Consider the following 10,713-nt stretch of genomic DNA (forward strand, 5'->3'; position numbering starts at 1 on the left):
TCTGAGAAAAAAAAACATACCTCCACCCACCTCCCAAAAAAGATCAACCAATAGAAAGCTGGCATCTACAACCCCACCAAAAAAACCAGGTGATCATGTCAATTAGTTTCAAGGTTATTTATATTCCAACCTAGATTAAACAATATCCAGACAAGAAATTCAATTTCCGTATATCAAAAATACAGTATTAAAAATACAAAAGGAAATTAGCTACAAAGGTTTACCAAAAGTAAAAGGTTCAACTATTCATCGAGAAAATCATTAAACATTTAATCTTATCTCTTCATGAAAAAACAGGCTAAGCAATTTGCTTTCAAATTTAAAAAATCTTTATGTTTCAGCATTCAAACGAAACCATTCAAAGGATCCATCTTTAATGAGATTCTCAGTCAAACTGGGTAGCCAAGGAATGGGTTAAAACCATTGTTAAAAAAATTCCAACAAAGCTTGTTTAAACTTAGCACATTCCTGCATAACCTCAAGTGAATAGTCTTCGAGAATCTTAATATTCCACCCTATTACGAATCATGCCCCTTCGACGGGATTTGCAAATTAAAAGTTTCTCATTTAATCTCATGTCTTCATGTAAGGACAAACTAAACAGCCAGCCTTCAGATTTTAAAAACACTTGTGCTTCAGCAGTTGATCAAACCATTTGAAAGATTCAATTTTAAGTGAGTCAAGCTGGGTAGTGAAGGGAGGGCTTCAAACCCTTGTTAAAAAACTCGGACATAACTTCTTTGAATTTAGCACATTCCTGCATAACCTCAGGTGAGTAATCTTCAACAATCCTAATCTTGCAACCACGATAGACAATCATGCCTTTTCAATGAGATTTGCGTATTAACAGTTCCTTTGTTTTAAATTCATGAAAACAAATTATTACTGATCTTGGTCTATCTCTGTTAGGAGGTTTAAACAAAGGAAACCTGTGAACTTGATTACTCATAGACAAAGACGCCAAAATTTCTGGAAATAATCATTGCAGAAAGTTTGCAAAGAATTCCATAGGATGATTACCTTCAGTTAATTCTTCGAGACCTAGAACTTGTAGGTTCTTCCTTCTACTTTTATTTTCTATGTTGGTAATCTTCTGTCTTAACTTTTTTGTTGGACTTCGATTACTTTTCACAAAGCTTTTGCAATTCATCCACTTCCGTTTCCAGAGATGACAAAATTGCTTCATTATTTTTTATATATTTATCGTGTTCTTTAAGAATTTGCTGAATAGAATCCAATTTACCATCTATTTGGTTAAATTCAGGGCTGAATTGTTAAAACTTCTGAGAGGCTTCTCATGTATAACTTTGCAGCAAATCCATAATAGCAGGGGATCATCCTTTTTCATACCTCTATCACCCCCTAATGTAGCCATAATGAAAAAATATCACACTTAAAAAAGAAGTCTCAAGACAGGTTGGAAATAGTAAGTTAATTAGAGTTGGAGCAAAGGCAAATTGCTGATACTCCATCAGCCATCACCAGGAAATCTGCTATGTTCCCCTTAAATATTCCACCTTTTACACTTAACCAATGACTTCTAGCTGTAGTCCCACCCAAAGTCAATAGAAAAACCTGCTTGCATTTACGCTATCTATACCCCTCATAATTTTGTATACCTCTATCTAATCTCTTCTCAATCTTCTATGTTCTAAGGAATGTCCTAGCCTATTCAATTGTCCCATATAACTCAGGTCCTCCAGACCTGGCAACATCCTTGTACATCTTCTCTGTACTCTTGCTTACACCTTTCCTGTAGGTAGGTGACCAAAACTGCACACAATATTCCAAATTAGGCCTCACCAACATCTTATACAACTTCAATATAACATTCCAACTCCTGTACTCAATACTTTGATTTATAAAGGCTACTGTGCCAAAAGCTTTATTCATAACCCTCTCAACCTGTGATTCCGAGATCCCTTTGTTCTACCACTCTCCTCAGTGCCTACCATGGTTGACCCTACTGAAGTGTAACACCTTGCATTTGTCTGCATTAATTTCCATCTAACACTTTTCAGTCTATTTTTCCAGCTGGTCCAGATCCCCCTACAAGCGTGACAGTCTTCCTCGCAGTCTACCACACACCCAATCTTGGTGGTATCACAAATTTGCAGATCCAGTTAACCACCTTATCATCCACATCAATTCCATTGATCCATTGAATCCATTGATGACAAACACAATGGATTCAGCACCGATCCCTGCGGCACACATATGGGCATTGGCCTTCAGTCAGAAAGGCAACCATCTACTACCACTGTCTGGTCTCTCCCACAAAGCCAAGGTCTAATCCAATTTACTACCTCTTTTCAAATGTCAAGTGACTGAACCTTCTTGACCAGCCTCCCATGCAGGACCTTGTCAAATGCCTTGCTAAAGTCCAGGTAGAGAACATCCACCGCTTTCCCTTCATCAATTTTTCTGGTAACTTTCTTGAAAAAATTTGGTTAGATACAATGCACTAAGCCATGCTGACTATTGTTAAATGGTCTATGTCTATCTAAATGTACATATATTTGATGCCTTTGAACAGCCACCAATAATTTTCATAGTACTGATGTCAGGCTCACCAGCTTATAACTATAACTTCCTGGTTTATTTTAAGAGCCTTTCTTAAACAGCAGAACAACATTGGCTATCCTCCAACACTCCAGAACCTCACCTGCTGCTAAGGATGACTTAAATATCTCTGCTAAGGCCCCAGCAATTTCTGCACTTGCATCCCGCAGGGTCCAAGGGAACATCTTGTCAGGACCTGGGGAGTAATCCACCCTTGTTTTCCTTAAGACGGCAAATGCCTTCTGTGTAATCCGTACAGAGTCGATGAAGTTGATGCCATTTTGCCTGACTTCTATAAACTCTGTCCATCTCCTGGGTAAATACAGTTGCCAAAATTAAAATGATTTTAGATCTCCTCCATCACTTCTAGCTCCACATATGGATTACCATTCTGATCTTCCAGAGACCAGTTTTGACCTTTGCAGTCCTTTTGCTATCAATATATCAGTAGAATCCTTTATGATTCTCCATCAGATTGTCTGCTAATCCAACCTCATGCCTTCTTTTAGCCATCCTGATATCTTTCTTAAGTTTTCTCTTGCATTTCTTATACTCTATAAGCACCTCCTTTACTCCTACCTTCCTATAACTGCAATGTACCTCCTTTTTTTTCCTTAACCAGGGCCTCAATATGTCTTGAAAATCAAAGTTCCCTCTAACATTTATCTATACTTTTTATTCCAACAGGCTCATACAAGCCTTGTTCTCTCAAAATATCATTTCTGAAGTCCTCTCACTTACTAAGTGTACTTTCACCAGACAGCAGCCTGTCCCAACCCACACTTGCCTTTTCCTTTCTGGTACCATCACAATTAGGTTTTCTCCAATTTAGAATCTCAACCCATGGACCAGCCCTATCTTCTTACATAATCATTTTGAAACTAATGGCATTGTGGTCACCGGATATAAAGAGCTCACCTACACAAACTTCTGTCACCTGCCCTGTCTCTTTCCTTAATAGCAGATCCAGTATCGCATTCTCTCCCATTGGGACTCCTATATACTCACTAAGAAAACTTTACTGAACACAGTTGATAAACTCTATTCCATCTAGTCCTTTTACATTTTGAGAGTCGCAGTCAATATGTGGGAAGTTAAAATTGGATGCTATAACATCTTTAACTTTCTTGCAACAGTCTGCAAACCCTCTACAGATTTGTTCCTCTGAACTCCTTGGATTGTTGGGTGGTTTGTAATATAGCCCCCTTAACATAGTCATACCTTTCTTTTTACTCTGTTTCACCTATAACACCTCACTAGACAAGTTCTCCAGTCTGTTATAACTCAGCAGTGCCCGGACATTTTCCTTAACAAGTAATACCACCCCTCCTCCTTTAGTCTCTCTCACTCTGTTGTGTCTGAAGCAAAGAGAACCCAGGAACATTGAGCTGCCAGCCCTGCTTCTCCTGCAACCAAGTCTCACTAATGGCTAAAATATCATAATTTCTCGTGTTGATTCAAATAATATCATTGATGATTGCATCCTCCAAATCTTTGTTTTCATTGTAACATTCAAGATGATTGCCAATATCTCCAAATTCTTCACAGTTCTCACGTGTTGAAGTAGTACAACAATTTCAATTTCACCCCCAGCCATTTCTAACATCTGTAAGCCTGAATGTTTGAAACTGCAGTGAGAAAAACAGTTCTGAATCATCTTACTGCTTATTTCTTGCCCACTAGCAGAAAAAAAAACACCGTGTTTTGATCATAATTGCATACAACTGATGCTTTTTAAATTTTTTTGCTCTAGGCAGTGTGGAGTCTAATAGCCACACAATTGCATGTGCCTTCCGCTAGTGAGAAATTGTTCAGCAAGTCTCTTATCCCAATTAAGTGGCCTAGTGTCCCAAATAAACAAAAGGATTCCCAGCTATTGTGTTGATTAGTTTTTAATTCTTTAAGAGTTGTCCCAAATAGGCGGTTGTCCTGATTAACAGATGGCTCAAATGACTGGAGTCCACTGTATTTTAAAGTAAGAATTGTACTTTTATAGTTAAGTATCCTTTGAAGGAGATGCTTTCTTGCAATATGTTCAAATAGCTTTGACTAGAATTGTTAATTGAAATGTTATCAGATGTTCACCCCAAATTTAATTCATTGCAATTTTTTAATTTGAAGGTTAAGGTGTCACCTTCTTCTAAGGATTAAATTGTAAAATGGAGATTATCAAATTATTGATTACAGCTTACAAGTTCCTGTACAATGAGCTATATTTTATTCAGCCTTTTATAAAGCTAAAAATAATGGTGTAAATTATAACAGAAATTGATAAAAGCTACTCTAGTCCTACCACATTTTTTTTACAACAATTAAGGTTCATTAAAATCCAGTTTTGAAAATAAACCATCTAAGAGATGAACAGTAAAATAAAAATATAACAATATCACTGGTCTTTTCAGATACAGAGGCCGGAAGTTGGTGCAATGCTCTGCTTAAATGATAAATTACCAGCTTGACTTGTGTTAGTAATGGGACTTTTAATCACACTGCCAGTAAATATCCTGTACTGAATAGAAAAGGAAAAAGTCCTTTTATCCATAATAAAACATTTGTACAGTACTGAATCGATTAGTGTTGCATCTGCAAAATGCTGAGATTAATGCTTTTCATTTCAGCAAGTCATTCTTCATACATTTTATCATTCCAGGGGAATGCAAACCAAAGTTAATAATTCATAGGTCATTTTTTCATGTTTTTGTATTGAAATAGCTGTTTGTAGTCCGAGAGTTCATAATAAGTAATAAATAATAAAAATCCACACTGAAGCATAAAAGTCCTACTCAGAATGGTTTGACGAGTGTTTGCATACTAATTAGTAGGTGCAGCAATTGGAGCCTTTAAAGAATCAAAGTCTGCAGTTAGTGATAGGGAATCAATATTGTAATTTTTCTTTTTTTTTTACCTTGTTATATTTCTTTTGCTTTCACATCATGACTTAGCTTCATCTTTTGTAAATGGCTACAATAAATTATCCAGAGGCATTGACATTGACTGATGTGAGTATAAACTGTCAGATGAAAAGGTGGAATTGCAAAAACGTTTTCACCAATTTATCTTCAAATATCTGCTCAGAAAAAAATGATGAAGAACTTATTTGAATTTGAGCAACTGCAAGCTAGAAATTCCTTCAGAGTGAATTTCAAAAAAGAAATCTTGCAAAGATGTAGCAGCACAACAAGACAATCATAAATGATAATTCCTTGCTTATTTGTGGCAAATATCCACCAAAAGGGGATTCCAATTTTTGGATAAATTTGACAGCTGCAGGCTACAGAGATGTTTATTTGCTGCATGAATGGTGGGAAGAATTATGAGGAAGTTGGAGTGGGAAAGACAGGAGAGTAAGGTTGATGGACAATAGTTGGAGTTTAACATGGGAAACAACCCTGCTCCAGCTTGAGAAGATCTGCAGGGGAAATATTCGACTTGATGGGGATATGTGCAGACATTTGTAACTTTAGTTCAGTCTAATGTTTCCACCTGATTTTCATAGACCCGCAGTTATCCTGGTACCTAAGAAAAATAGGGTAACATGCCTTAATGAGTACCGCACACAGCCACTGACATTCATGATCATTGTGTGTTTCTAGAAGCTGCTGAGGGCACAGATAAACTCCAGACTCCCAGACAACTTCGACCCATTGCACTTGTACTGCTGAAATAGGTCCATGGCAGATAGCACCTCCCTGGCCCTACACGCATCTCTGGAGCATCTGAGATTATAGATTAACTTGATTTGTCATATGTACATTTCATTGTGATATGCAGTGAAATGTGTTGTTTTGTGTCAGTGACCAAAGTAGTCTTGGAGTAATGCTGAGGGCAGTCTGTAAGTGTTGCAGTCACTCCGGAGCCAACATAGCATGTCCATAACTCTAATCATATGTCTTTGGAATGTGTGAGGAAACCAGAGCATCCAGTGAAAGCCAATGCAGTCACAGAGACATCATGCAAACGCCTTACAGACTATGGTGGGATTTGGATTCCAAGCAGCCATCACGGGTTTATAAAGTGACACGCTGACTATACATTAATATGCTGCCCCTACCCATCTGGATTGTAAAGACACCAATGTTAGACAATTATATATTGAATAGTGCTCCACATTTAATACTACAGTTCCAAGCAAACTCCTCTCCAAACTCCTATACCTATGTGTCAACACCTCCTGTTGCAATTAGGTCCTTGGCATGGAGGTTTAGCCTTACCCAATTTTAGGTTTTATTACTGGGCAGTCAATATACAGAATCTTACATTTTGGTTATATTATGTTAATCAAGAGGACTGTCCAGTCTGGGTTTCTTTAGAAGCGAATTCTGTTAATAAATTTATTATCATTTCTCTTTTCGGATCCTCAATTCCTTTATCTTTAAGTAATTTAACTGATAATTCTGTAGTTAAACACACTTTGAGGATATGGGTACAATGTAGAAAATATTTTGGTTTATTGAATTTTTCACTTTCAAATCCCATTTTTTCCTATCTTTTTTTAAACCTTCCATGATTGATGTAGTTATTAAAGAGTGGAATAGATTGGGTATTAAATGTGTTCAGGATTTGTTTGTTGGAGGTAGTCTCTCTTCATTTGAACAACTGTCAAACAACAGTATAGCCTAGCAAAACCCAACTTTTTTGATATTTACAAATTAGAGACTTTCTGCATTCTCATGTACATACATTTCCTAAAAGTCCAGATAACAATTTACTTGATACAATTTTAAATTTGAAATCCTCCCATAATGGATCTATATCTAATATTTATGGTATGTTGTTGGGAATGAGAAATACTCCTTTAGACAAAATTAAAAAGTCTCTGGGAACAAGATTTACAGATTTCAATTTCTGAGGATATTTGGAATGAAATTTTTAAATTGGTTAATACCTCATTGTTATGTGCCCGTCATTCCCTTCTACAATTTAAAGTGGTTCATAGAGCCCACATGATAAAAGATAAGCTTTCTCATTTTTATTCTGATATATCTCCCTATTGTGATAGATGTAACAATGGAGAAGCTTCACTAATTCATATGTTTTGGACTTGTCCAAGTCTTGAAAAATATTGGAAGGAAGTATTTCAAACTTTTTCAGTGCTTTTTAAAGTAAAGTTTAAACCTAATCATTTGCTTGCCTTATTTGCTATTGTTGGAGGAAATAATATTATTTTGGAGACACATGATTTGCACATTTTGGCTTTTATTTCTCTTATAGCCAGGAGGGCATTGTTGCTTAAGTGGATGCCACTCCGCCTACTTATGCTCATTGGTTAAATAATGTTATGTCATGCTTAATTTAAAGAAGATTCATTGTTCAATTTCTGAACCTAGACAAGATTTTTGAACATTGTGGGGACCTTTTTTGAATTATTTTCAAAATCCTTGATTTGCTATTAAGCACAGATGTTGGCTAATAATATGTTTTACTATATGATGAGGAGTTTTTCCTTTTTTTAACCAAACAGATGTTTTTTTCTGGTAATGGGTTTAGATTTTTTTGCATAATAAAATTATCTCTTTTCAATATTATGTTTAAATTTAATTTATATGGATATGGGGTAATGAGACTGTATTTGTGATTCTAATACATTGTAATCAACATATATTATATATCATATTGTACTCTGTATTCTTTTATGTAAGAAATCAATACAAATACTGAAGAAGAAAGAAAGAAAGAAATGCATGGACTCCACTGCCTTGTGTAGCTAGATACTCCTCTAAAACCATCTACAGGTTTGCAGATGACACCAGTGTGTGGGGCAAATCTCAAATAACAATGAGTGGAGAATACAGGAGGCAAATAGAGAGCCCAAAGGCATGGCGTCATGACACCATCCTTTCGTCAATATCAGTAAAACACAAAAGAGTTGGTCATTGGCTTTAGGAGGTAGGGGAGTGGATGTGCACACTTTCCTGTTGACATCGATGGTGTTGATTATAATGGTTGAGAGCCTCAGGGTACTAGCAATGAATCTTACAAATCACCTGCTCTGGTCCAACCATGTAGATGCCATGGCCACAAGAAGGTGCGCACCTGTGTATTTACTTCCTTTGAAGCCTATAGAAGTTTAGCATATCCCCTTTGACCCTCACCAATTTTTATAGATGCATCAAGGAAAGAATGTGATCCAGATGCATTATGGGAAATGCTCTGTCCCTTACCCAAATAAACTGCAGAGAGTTGTGGACGTAACTGAGCACATCATAGAAACTCATCTCCCATCCATGGACTATGGTCACATTTGTTCCAGTCTTACAACATAATCAAAGACCCCACCCAACCTGGACATTCTCACTTCTCCCACCTCGCATCAGGCAGAAGAAACAAAATCCTAAAAGCATGAAGACCTGGTTAAAGAGCAGCTTTTACCCTACTGTTATTGTTTTTAGACCACTGAACAGTTCCTTAGTATGATGATGATGATAATAATAATAATAATAATAATAATAATAATAATAATAATTCTGGTGTATAATTTTGGTCTCCATATTGTGTGAGGGGTGTGAAGGCACTGGAGAGCACTCAGAGAAGGGTAATGAGAGTCATTCCAGCTCAGCGGGGTATGATCTATGAAGAAAGATTGAAAGAAATTATTTTTTTAGCCTAGGTAGATGTAGAATGAAAGGAGACATGATAGAAGTGTTCAAAATCATTAAGGGTATATGCAAGGTGGATGGGCCAGCTGCTACTTCAAAATTAATCCATCGTCAAGGACACGGGGCCATTGGTGGAGACTGGTTGAAGGGAAATTTTAGATGAACATCAGGAGGCATTTCATTACACAGTGAGTTGTAGAACAAACTACCTAGATGTGTAGTTGAGAGCAGTACCTCAGAGACTTTCAAATCTAAACTTGATAGTTATTTGAACACATTATGTGAGTAGAAATTTAGCAAGTTTTGTTGGACCAAACAGCCTGTTCTTGTCAAAAGTTTTCTACTGTTAAATGTTATAATAATAGTAATAAACGATATAAAAATTTGTAACATCACATATGTCGCAACTTATCACCACTGACTTAGATAATTGCAATATACTTTAAAGAGCAGAAATCTTTCATGTTGTTCTGTTGACTACCTATCAAAAGGCAGTTGACTCAGTCCCACACTCATGGTTAATAGAAGTTCTTAATATATGTAAACTACACCCAATAATTGTGGAATTCCTGCAACATCCGATGAAACATTGGTGTACTATAATCACCCCATCTATTAACAATCAATATTGAGCAACCACTTTTATCAAAATAAACGGAGGTATTTTTCAAGGCAACTCTTTAAGTCCACTATGATTCTGCCTAACTTTAAACCAGATCTCCAATCTACTGAATTGGGCAAAAATTGAGTATCAAATCAGAAAAAAAGAAATGAGCTACACCTTGCTTATCTTAAAACATCTTTTATACAAGGATGATTTGAAATTATATGCTCCTTCATCAGTTAACCTTAAGCAATTAATTCAAATTGTAGAATTATTTTTGAAAGATATAAACGTGAACTTGGGACTGAATAAATGCAGAACATTAAATAAAAAGAAAGGTACAATAGAGCTAACAGAATACAAAACCGAGCAGCAGGATACAATACAATGGATGGATAAAGATGAACGTAAGTATTTGGGATATCAACAAGGAAAGAAATTAGATTATAGCACAACAAATGAAAACACGTTTGACAAAATTTACATCAAGGTTTAGGAAAATCTGCCAAACAGATCTTAACAGTAAAAATCTAACAAAAGCAATAAACACATTCAACATACCTATATAAAACATATTCTTTTGACATCATACCTTGGTTTGAAACCAATCTGAAAATTTACAAAGAAAAATAAAAACTCAATTCACAAATATCAGAACACATAATGTACACTTGAATGCACATAAATGAACACTACCTAGAACAGAAGGGGGAAGAGGAATAACAGACATTAAAAATCTACACAACAGATAAAACTTCTATGGATATACTTTCATCAAAGAAGACAGGAATCGGACCTCCATGCAAGCGTTTGCCATTCTGATAAGAAGTATACACCACTAAACTTAAGTGAGAGCACAACTCAGGAAAATGAAGTCATTATCACTATTGAAGAAAAAGTTAACCAATGGAAGAGCATGACCCTTCGAGGAAGACATCCCCACAATATGAG

The sequence above is a fragment of the Hypanus sabinus genome, chromosome 5, assembly GCF_030144855.1.
Source record: "Hypanus sabinus isolate sHypSab1 chromosome 5, sHypSab1.hap1, whole genome shotgun sequence".
Taxonomy (NCBI): domain Eukaryota; kingdom Metazoa; phylum Chordata; class Chondrichthyes; order Myliobatiformes; family Dasyatidae; genus Hypanus; species Hypanus sabinus.